This window comes from Ranitomeya variabilis, chromosome 4 (assembly GCF_051348905.1).
Source record: "Ranitomeya variabilis isolate aRanVar5 chromosome 4, aRanVar5.hap1, whole genome shotgun sequence".
NCBI classification, from domain to species: domain Eukaryota; kingdom Metazoa; phylum Chordata; class Amphibia; order Anura; family Dendrobatidae; genus Ranitomeya; species Ranitomeya variabilis.
This window is the reverse complement of record NC_135235.1, coordinates 538,044,183-538,053,664: the sequence shown is the minus strand read 5'-3', so window position 1 is coordinate 538,053,664 and position 9,482 is coordinate 538,044,183. Positions and strand designations below refer to the sequence as shown.

General features: G+C 48.5%; 1 protein-coding gene across 2 annotated transcripts in view; it reads left to right on the top strand.

Moving 5' to 3' along the window:
- The first annotated feature begins 258 nt into the window (after positions 1 to 258).
- Positions 259 to 9,482, top strand: part of JUP (junction plakoglobin) — a 58,482-nt gene continuing 49,258 nt past the window's right edge. Inside the window, exon 1 of one of the 2 annotated variants that reach the window (XM_077252473.1) lies at positions 259 to 359. The gene's annotated coding sequence lies outside the window, so the exon portion shown is untranslated. Of the gene's footprint in view, positions 407 to 9,482 lie in introns of both variants that reach the window. The other variant, XM_077252472.1, reaches the window with a different exon arrangement.

Below are 9,482 nucleotides of genomic sequence, written 5' to 3'. Positions count from 1 at the left end.
TGACGTAATTCCAAGGCGGGGTCTCATAAAATTCAGCTAGGCGGCTCCAAGCTTCTTATAGGCTCAACTTGATTTAAATGACATGAGTAGTATCCTATCATATTGCACGCTGTGAACTTGTAACCAATAATAAGCCGACAAAGAAAAAGAGCGTACGACTTAACCAATCGAAACCAGAATGGGCGGGAATAGCAAGAAAGGTGGAGGAATGACTGATGTTTGTGCTCTCCAATAAGATAGCAAGGAGGTGCAATTGGTGGGCGGGGATAGGATAGGGGCGGCTCCTCATTGGCTGGGAGGTGGTTGTCGCTGTCAGCGAGCCCTGTGTTCGGGTTAGTTGTTGGAGCGCTGAGGTCTGGGTGAGTGCGAGGATAGAGGCGCTTCTTCCAGCGACTTTCACCGCAGGGTAATGACCGGAGCCGTTTTTCTGTGTGTACTGGGCCTGCTCCTTTGTGTGTCGGCAGCAGTGGGGGGAGGGGCACACTACCTGTGTGTCTGACCTGGGGGGCAATGGGCTGGGTGCCAGCTGTGTGCTTTATGCGCTGTCACCTGGGAGGGAGGCTACCGTGGGTGTGGAACCATAACTCCCAGCGAGCCCTGGAAGGTCGTGAGCTACTTGGCATGTCTGCTGGGAGTTGTGGTGCCTCTACAGCTGCAGCTAGGGGTTGCACTGAGCATGGCCACTGTGTGATATAATATATATATATATATATATATATATATATATATATATATATATATATTTCTCCTTTTTCCTATATATATGGGTGCGGTTAGACCCCCCACCCTATAGATGCCGCGTCGTTGTGCCTAAATCATGGCGTTAATATAGGTTATGTGGTGTTGTAGGGTGCGGTGACTGTTTAGGGGGCACATGGCCAGAGTACCCATTTTTGCAGTGACCCAACCTGTGCATAGTGTATACCGATGTAGCAGAGCTGAGCTGCTCCTGGGATGTCTCACTGCTTCTCTGGCCGCCTGGCTCTGCTACATCTGTGCGCTGCTCCGTCGCTTTTGCCCTTTGCTCCCCCATATAAACTGCACGACCTTCAAGGCAAATATCTAGCAGTCCTATAACAATGCGCGTACAGTAGGACACATTGCAGTCCTATGTAAACCCCCCAGTGCAGCCTTGCAGCACCTGACAGACTCGTCCCTGCTCCCGTAGTCTCCTTTCTCGGATGACCTCATTGTGGGCAGGCATGGCTTCCTTTGTGATACCTGTGACCGGTGCACTCCCTGATCTGTGCTGTCTAGGAGATGACAGGCAGCAGTGGTATTATTCCCGGCTGTCACAGTGTTATGTCAGTATGGGGTGTAGCCTGTGTCCCCCTCCGCTGTCAGGAGCGCAGCGCATCCCCTTGTTGTGCTGTGAACTTTGCACATCGGTGGGGCAGGGCGTCCGCCTACATGGCCGCTGCCACTAGTGGGAATATTCTGCCTTTATTTGCTGATCCAGCAGGACAATGGCCGCTTGTGTGGGGGATATTCTGCCTTTGTCGTCAGTGGCAGCAGGATTTAGGTTACTGGATGGCTCCAGGCGGTGTTTTGTTTGTGTGTTATGGGTATATGTGTAAGCGTACAAGGGTGGGCATCACTTACAGAGGTGGGGGGTCTGTGAAGTGACAACTGGGGTCCTGAATGGATTTGGAGTCAATTAACGCTATGAACCCCCCTGCCCACCATAGTCAGAATATTGCATTACTCTGAACACCCCCTTGGAAGAAGTGGAAAGTCACATTTGTTCCCTTCCAGACTAGGGTATGTGGTGTTTATTCTGTGTACTATAGAGGGCCAGGATTATTTCCTGCAGGTCTGTGTACGCTCCTCTGTGTGTGTGTACCTGCCCCTTTAAATATGCATGACCTTTTATTATTGCTTTGGGGTTTATACAATCCTCCTATTTTTAGCCTGAGTTTCCCCTTAAATTATACCTGGGTGTTAACTTCAACGTGACGGCCAACAGCCACCAGCGGAAGGCGTAGGGAGGGACTATGGAATATTCCTATAGTGCAGTCATGGCTGCCGCAGGTAGACGTCTGTAGTCTGCTGACAGATGGGACATTAATACCGTGAGAGGTGGGTGTTACTAAGGCAATGGTGTAATGCGGTCGCCAATGGTATACTTGTATGCATAGACGTCAGTACACGGCAATGATGAGACTACCATACGACCTTTTGGGGGTACGTGTACCTCAGAGGGGGGTTGTGATCAGTGCCCCCCATAGATGATCCACTAAAGCAGTTCCCACTCTGTAGGGATGGATCTGACCATATTACACTATGGATCCGGCTGTACACCACTTCCACCTCCCCGGGTCACATGACGTCTGACGATCAAATGACCCCCTAACCGCCTTAAGTTTAAAATGTGTCATGGTGAACGTCCCTTTAAGTAATCTGTATATTTTGGGGGGATCATACTCCTTTAAGAATCTAAAGGGGTCATGTGGGTGTCAGGGGTGCTGTGGGGACTTATTGCAGAACAGAAACGCGTGTGGTTGCTTACAAATTGGGAACAAATGCGGAGCTTGGTTAATGAGGTCATTAGAATTTTTTTTTACTTTCCAACTCCTTATAGTCTCAAATGTGGAACCAATTGTCACCACAATGTGAGAACATAGAAACCAGTTTGGATTTCCTGTGCCTGGTTGGTTTTAGGCCGGTGGTGTAGGAGTTAACCCGGCTGTGCTTTCCATATCTCATCCATGTGAGAAATTTCAGGGTTACTCCCTGGTTTAGTCATGGGAAGGTTTCTCACTACAAAGAGTAATCAGACAAGGGCAGGGCCTGGGGTGAGGCCGAGACGCTGCCAGGTTATAGCTGAGCTGTAGGAAGCTGCAGGCAGCTGGGCGTTGCTGGCGTGTCCTGGTGACTAGCGCCTAATCTCACTCGCTTACCTGCAAGCAGAAGCCAAGTCAACACTTTGACAAGAGTTTCTGTTGACACATCGGCCTTACCTGTGGGGTCCGCCTCACCTCTTCACTGGTGGAAGCATCTCGTTTTCAGCTATCTCCGGAAATCTGAGAAAACCCTAAATTGTGGTACAAAAATATGAGATTTGAAGGGCTTGTCCAGTTCTAAAGAACAAAAATGATATAACTTGCTGATAGTCTTCAGTTTTCCAAACGTCTACTATTTCCAATGTTCTATTGGCTGTCACAATATTAATTTTCACCTGCTGTCAAAATAGACTGCAGACTATTTCTCACCCCTCCGCTGTCAGGAAGACAGGCGGCCAGTGGTGTACTGGGACCCTGAAATATGGATGCGTAAAACCAGTTATATTAATCTGCTCTTCATGCGCTAATGCCTGGTGAGCTTGTGTACCATAGCAACCAATCAGAGGAGACAGCTACAACCAAAAAGAGAGACTGCGCCTATAAGACAGGGGGCGTGTCTCAGACTACCGCAGGCTCCCTATAGACACTGTTCATAAAGTGAAGTCGCGGGTCTCTTCTCTGCCCTATGGAGAGGAGCTCAAAAAGAGGAAAGATCTGAGGAAAATAAATAGCAGGTAATGTTCACCTACCGGGAATTACTTATGAACCAAATTTTATTCGGTCTCCCATGACAGCACCATGAGAGAGGGGATCCGCACTTCAAGGACAGGAAACCTACAGACATGAAAGGCGGCACCTCTCTCCCGCATCAGTTGGTTTCCTGACTGGTAATGACTTATGAAACACATTTTCAAGCTGATGACTGGAAAGTTGTTTGTTCATTCTCCTACAGTCATAATTACCATGACTTGCAAGTCTTCTCAATGGGGCGTTGCGTGATTGGTGCAAGAAGTGCAGCATTTAATATGAATCGGCACTTACTAGCGGATGTTATATGACATTTAAGAAGGGGTTGTTGAAGTGCACTGCTCCTTTATCGATGCCGTATACCAGTGCTCCCCAACTCCGATCCTCAAGAGCCACCAACAGGTCATGTTTTCAGGATTTCCTTAGTATTGCACAGGTGATAATTGCATCACCTGCACAGGCAATAATTCCATCACCTGTGCAATACTAAGGAAATCCTGAAAACATGACCTGTTGGTGGCTCTTGAGGACCGGAGTTGGGGAACAGTGCCGTATACTGTGCAATGCCCGACTGTCCGGGGGTCTCCCGACCGGAACTTACGGCCTTGTGTATGTGGTGGTTTAGGTTCGAGAGACTTTGCCCATATACGGTTCATAAATACACCCGCTTTAACCCAACCTTAAAGTGCTAGGCCCCGAATTCATTACGACTGGCATCTTAATGATGGGCGTGCAGGAACAAGAGGCGTCTAATTCATTAAGAGATGCACACCACTTAAAGGGAATCTGTGGTCCAGGCAGTGATGATCTCCAGGTGATAAAACATTCATTGTATGGAAACAGTCAGGGACCTGAGTTACATTTCTGACGTTGTGTCTCCACTTCTAAATAATTTGTTGGGCGGGTGGTGACACTTTCCGGCTCCACCCACTTTGGCGGATTGGCCAAAAGTAGCGTGAAACCGGAAGTCGTAATAAAAATTGTATTCATTTTTTCTTTTCTGTGAATTTTTAAACTGTAGGTCAGAATCTGGTGTAACTCTTTGAAATTTTCTTTGCTGAAAATTTGTGTGATGACCAATATGGCCGCCAACACGTCTCCCGCAGACTTGGATGGCAGACCTCTGACCGCCGTATATCCCCATAATTGCACTGATGAACTCTCCGAAAGTTGGCTGACCCCCTTATGTAATGGCGGCCATACTGGTTTGTTCCCAGCTTTCCCATTGCAGATGTCGGAGCGCCGCGTGCTGTAAACCATATTGCCCCCTATTGTTCTGCTGTTATTAGCTGTCCCGTCCGTGTACTCACAGCCCCCAGTTTTGGCAGCCACGGCCTCCCCAGGCGCTCGCAGTACATTTGCGCTGGCTATTTTTGGCACGGTCGTCCTGCCAGTTGGAATCTTTTTGTTTTGCTTTTCAAACAAATGGAAATTCTTTTCCTGGCGGCTTCTGCTGCGTCTGAAATCTGATTTCATTGTGTTCGGTGTGATGAACTTCCTCGTTGTTAACCCTTGCCATGCTCCAGCTCGGCCTGTGCCAGATTTACGAGCAAAGTTATCACCTTGGCATGTTGGCTGCATTTCTGGTGGTTTTTTGCTGTTGGCCGAGGAACCAGGATGGACATGCGATCTTTGCCCTCCTCCCCCACCTTCTGTTTATCTTGAGATTTATGGTAGCCGGGTTAAAAGGCAAGAATGCTTTTGCTGAGCTTCTGTCAGCAGGCTAGCACAATGGCCACAAGAAGTTGCCAGGGGATAATACGGCCATGACCCTGTGTGGAAAAACGTCCCTTCTCCATAGTCCATTTGTGCTAAGCCTCAAAGACGTTCCTCTATGATGGCATCTCTGCCATGTGTATGCCTGACCACCTATCCTTCCTACACAAGAGGTCTGTACTCGCTAGTCTGACATATAACCTAACAAGCCCTCTGGGGTAGCCATCATTCATACTTGCCAACATTTACACTACCAGATTTGGAGCATATATGTCCCGCCCCAGAAACTGCAAATAGTCTTTTGGACATGGTTTTCCTAAACCTCCGCTACCTTAACGGCCCAGTTCCAGGGACGGTTGGCAATCCTGAGGACTTGACTTGAATGTACCAGCAGGAGTTGTAAGTTCAGCTTTGGGTGTGAGTAGAGTGCTTGGCTCTCATGTTATGCTGAGTGTTGGGGAGGGTGACAGGATGGAAATGTATGGGTTTAGTCCTATTCTGGAGGTTGCCATCCTGTATTCATACTGGATGATCTCATGAGTGCCCACTTCGTTGGCGACTGGACAGGGTAAGGCTGGTTTGTCTTGCATATTATTTTAGAAACTGATCAAATGTTGTGGCGCGCAGGTGTGTTTGTACAGAGCAGGTGGCAGTGGATGTTATCGATGAATATTCGATAAATGTTGGCTGGACCCTCCAATTTCGACCAGATTGGCCAACAATCTAATGTCTGGGGGCCACGTGTCCTGTGACCTATGATGTTGTGGGTCCTAAGTTATTTGCCCAATCTTTTTGTTCGGCAGGGAGATAAGCCGCTGTCTGACGGTGCCTTTAGTCATGTGGCCCGACTTGTTGGGTCAGACATTGACTTTGGGGAGTTTTGATGTTGCAGATTTTCTGCACCCATTAAGGAAAATGGGTTACTTGCATTTTTTTTTTTCAAAAATACACAACGTAATTTCTTACCAAAAACTCATTGTGGGAACGTAGCCTTAAGGTAGCCACCTCCAATAGGTAGCACGAGAGCCCTTTTACTCTTCTAGGGGAGAGCTAGTTTGCGTATCCCATATTCCCTATTTGCTCTACCTCAAACCACAGAGTAAAGGGGATTGCCAAAGACTAAAGAAACCAGAATTGGAGCATCGGGCAAGAATTTTTGAGGTAAACCATTAAATAATATTTTTAATGCATTAACAGAAAATTCTGAACGATCGGGCAGTAGTGGGGACCCTCAAAACTGACGATCTGCTATTACTACCGTGGTTGCCCCTGTGTTCTAGATGACATTGGAATTGCGGCGGTGCTGAATTTTCCCACCCTTATGTGGGTGTATCACACTCAGATTTTCCTACAACCACGACTTGTCGTGATGTGAAAACACTCGGGGTCAGTGACCCACTCCTCTTTCTGTAGTCACCACAGATCCAGGGCGGCCATCACCCTAATATATTTCTAGTCCTACATTAGGAGCTATCTGGATGGTTTTGCTGCTTGTGGCCCCTGCGGCTGTATAGAGACTGCACCCATTGCTCGCATTGTTTTGGTTCCCGGAGGAGGGGGAGGCTGAAGGCCCCCACATCAACCTGTTTTCAGGCTACATTCACATTCCTTGCATTCTAACAGCAGGGGCCAGGCCTCCCTTTACCATGAGTGTCAACAAGCAGAACTGCCCTGCCCAGAGCTCGCATCTCCCCGCTGATCGGGGTACGAGGCAGAGGGCATGTAACTGGTGCCGACTGATGGTGCCACCATGGGCCTAACGAAAGAACAACTGAGTGTATCTGCAACTTTCGAGTCGACTCTATAGTTGTTCCTCACGCTTTAAGATCTCTGCTTGCTGGAAGTGAGCTGAAACATTCCTGGTTAGGTTTAACATGCCGGCTACTGTCCTGAAAAAAAAGCCTTTTTGAGGCTGAAACGTTGTCTTTTTGCTTTTGTGTTGTGTTTTTTTTAGTTATGTTATTAAACCACCACAGTCACTTATATTGGGCAGTACCTCTGCTGTGGCCAGTAGGCCACGTCGTCACGCTGCCAGTGTGAACAAGACTTTCAGAAACGGTGCCATTCATGTCCATAGGCCAGATGTGCTATTGCAGCTTTGTCCCATATACCACCATCCTGATATTGGAATTTTATACAATTTAACTCCGTTTGGGTATTTTTATGCCTTACTATCCTTTTTCTATGTGGTACGTATTTGGGGCCGCTGCTTTCTCGTGCCTCTGTGAGATGACCCTGCTGCAGGCTGTATGGCACACTTCTGCTTTAATGCCATCAGTGCGTCGGTGACTGACAAATTGTCTTTTAAATTGTCCGTATTGACCTCTAGATGTAATAGCCATCAATACCCGGCACTCGGGCTGATATGAATATATGGATTTTTGAATTTTGCCTTCTCCGCCTGCTTTGTATTTTTAAGCTTCTGAGACAGCAATTAATAGACTTTTGGGAGGTGGCCGCTTTGTGGTGTAAATGATTGGAAACTGCACATTCATCACAATGTCTGTCTGAAAACACGTCTAACCAGAGAGGTCACATTTTCAGGCTTGTTACTTCACGTAAATATCAGGATGGCGGCAAATCAGCCGTATATAACCGATATATAATTGACGTTTGGCTTAACGAAGCGAAAACTGGGCTTATGCATATTACATATTCAAGCTCCTTGTTGTATTGTTACGTAATATGGCTCCCATAGCTTCTGTACCTGTGGGTGAATCTTATACAGAAGCTTCTAAGGGAGAATATGGTCCTATGCTGTAACTATGCTACAGCACACTGAGTACTGGAGAGACCCTATTTACTGCTTTGCAGTCTGTCTATGAATACTATTACCGTAGTTTACTGTGGATTCCTTTGATTTGGGAGAAAGGGATTTCTATAACATTATCAATGACCTTAACGTGACTTTGACTTAGTCATGATTACCCTCCTTGCAAATCTTGTCACCCTGTGATAACTTATGTATAGTTTACCCATCATGAATGACCTATTGGGCCATTTGACCTGGATAATAGGCAGCCATGTTTGCCGCTGCCCTCTGTTTGCCGCTGCCCTCTGTTTGCCGCTGCCCTCTGTTTGCCGCTGCCCTCTGTTTGCCGCTGCCCTCTGTTTGCCGCTGCCCTCTGTTTGCCGCTGCCCTCTGTTTGCCGCTGCCCTCTGTTTGCCGCTGCCCTCTGTTTGCCGCTGCCCTCTGTTTGCCGCTGCCCTCTGTTTGCCGCTGCCCTCTGTTTGCCGCTGCCCTCTGTTTGCCGCTGCCCTCTGTTTGCCGCTGCCCTCTGTTTGCCGCTGCCCTCTGTTTGCCGCTGCCCTCTGTTTGCCGCTGCCCTCTGTTTGCCGCTGCCCTCTGTTTGCCGCTGCCCTCTGTTTGCCGCTGCCCTCTGTTTGCCGCTGCCCTCTGTTTGCCGCTGCCCTCTGTTTGCCGCTGCCCTCTGTTTGCCGCTGCCCTCTGTTTGCCGCTGCCCTCTGTTTGCCGCTGCCCTCTGTTTGCCGCTGCCCTCTGTTTGCCGCTGCCCTCTGTTTGCCGCTGCCCTCTGTTTGCCGCTGCCCTCTGTTTGCCGCTGCCCTCTGTTTGCCGCTGCCCTCTGTTTGCCGCTGCCCTCTGTTTGCCGCTGCCCTCTGTTTGCCGCTGCCCTCTGTTTGCCGCTGCCCTCTGTTTGCCGCTGCCCTCTGTTTGCCGCTGCCCTCTGTTTGCCGCTGCCCTCTGTTTGCCGCTGCCCTCTGTTTGCCGCTGCCCTCTGTTTGCCGCTGCCCTCTGTTTGCCGCTGCCCTCTGTTTGCCGCTGCCCTCTGTTTGCCGCTGCCGCGTTTCTCATTACATAATGCATTTACTAGTTGTGTATGAGAAGTTGTTGTCAGATGCGTTGTGTGCTAATGGATTGGAAATGGGATAAAGGTCTAACGGGGGCTCTCCATATCTACGAGAGCTGAAAGCAAAACACCAGTGTCCAATTAAATAGCCCTCCTATGCTGAAGTCTGTAATTCTTCTGCAGATCTAAGAGGCCATTATCCAGATTTATGTGCATTTCTCACTCCGTTCTTTGTTGCTGGGGGGAATGTTCTAGCGTGTCTGTGTTGAATACTTGCTTGATGTTTTAGTGCTGAGCTAGTGCATGTTTGCACAGTCTACATTTTTCTCGATGACATAGTCCAGACTGACAGTGAGATAGTAGCACCTTGTTTTGAAACCTTCCTGTATAGCCTGTGTTGCCTGTTGTGATGTTGGGGCCCTTTAAA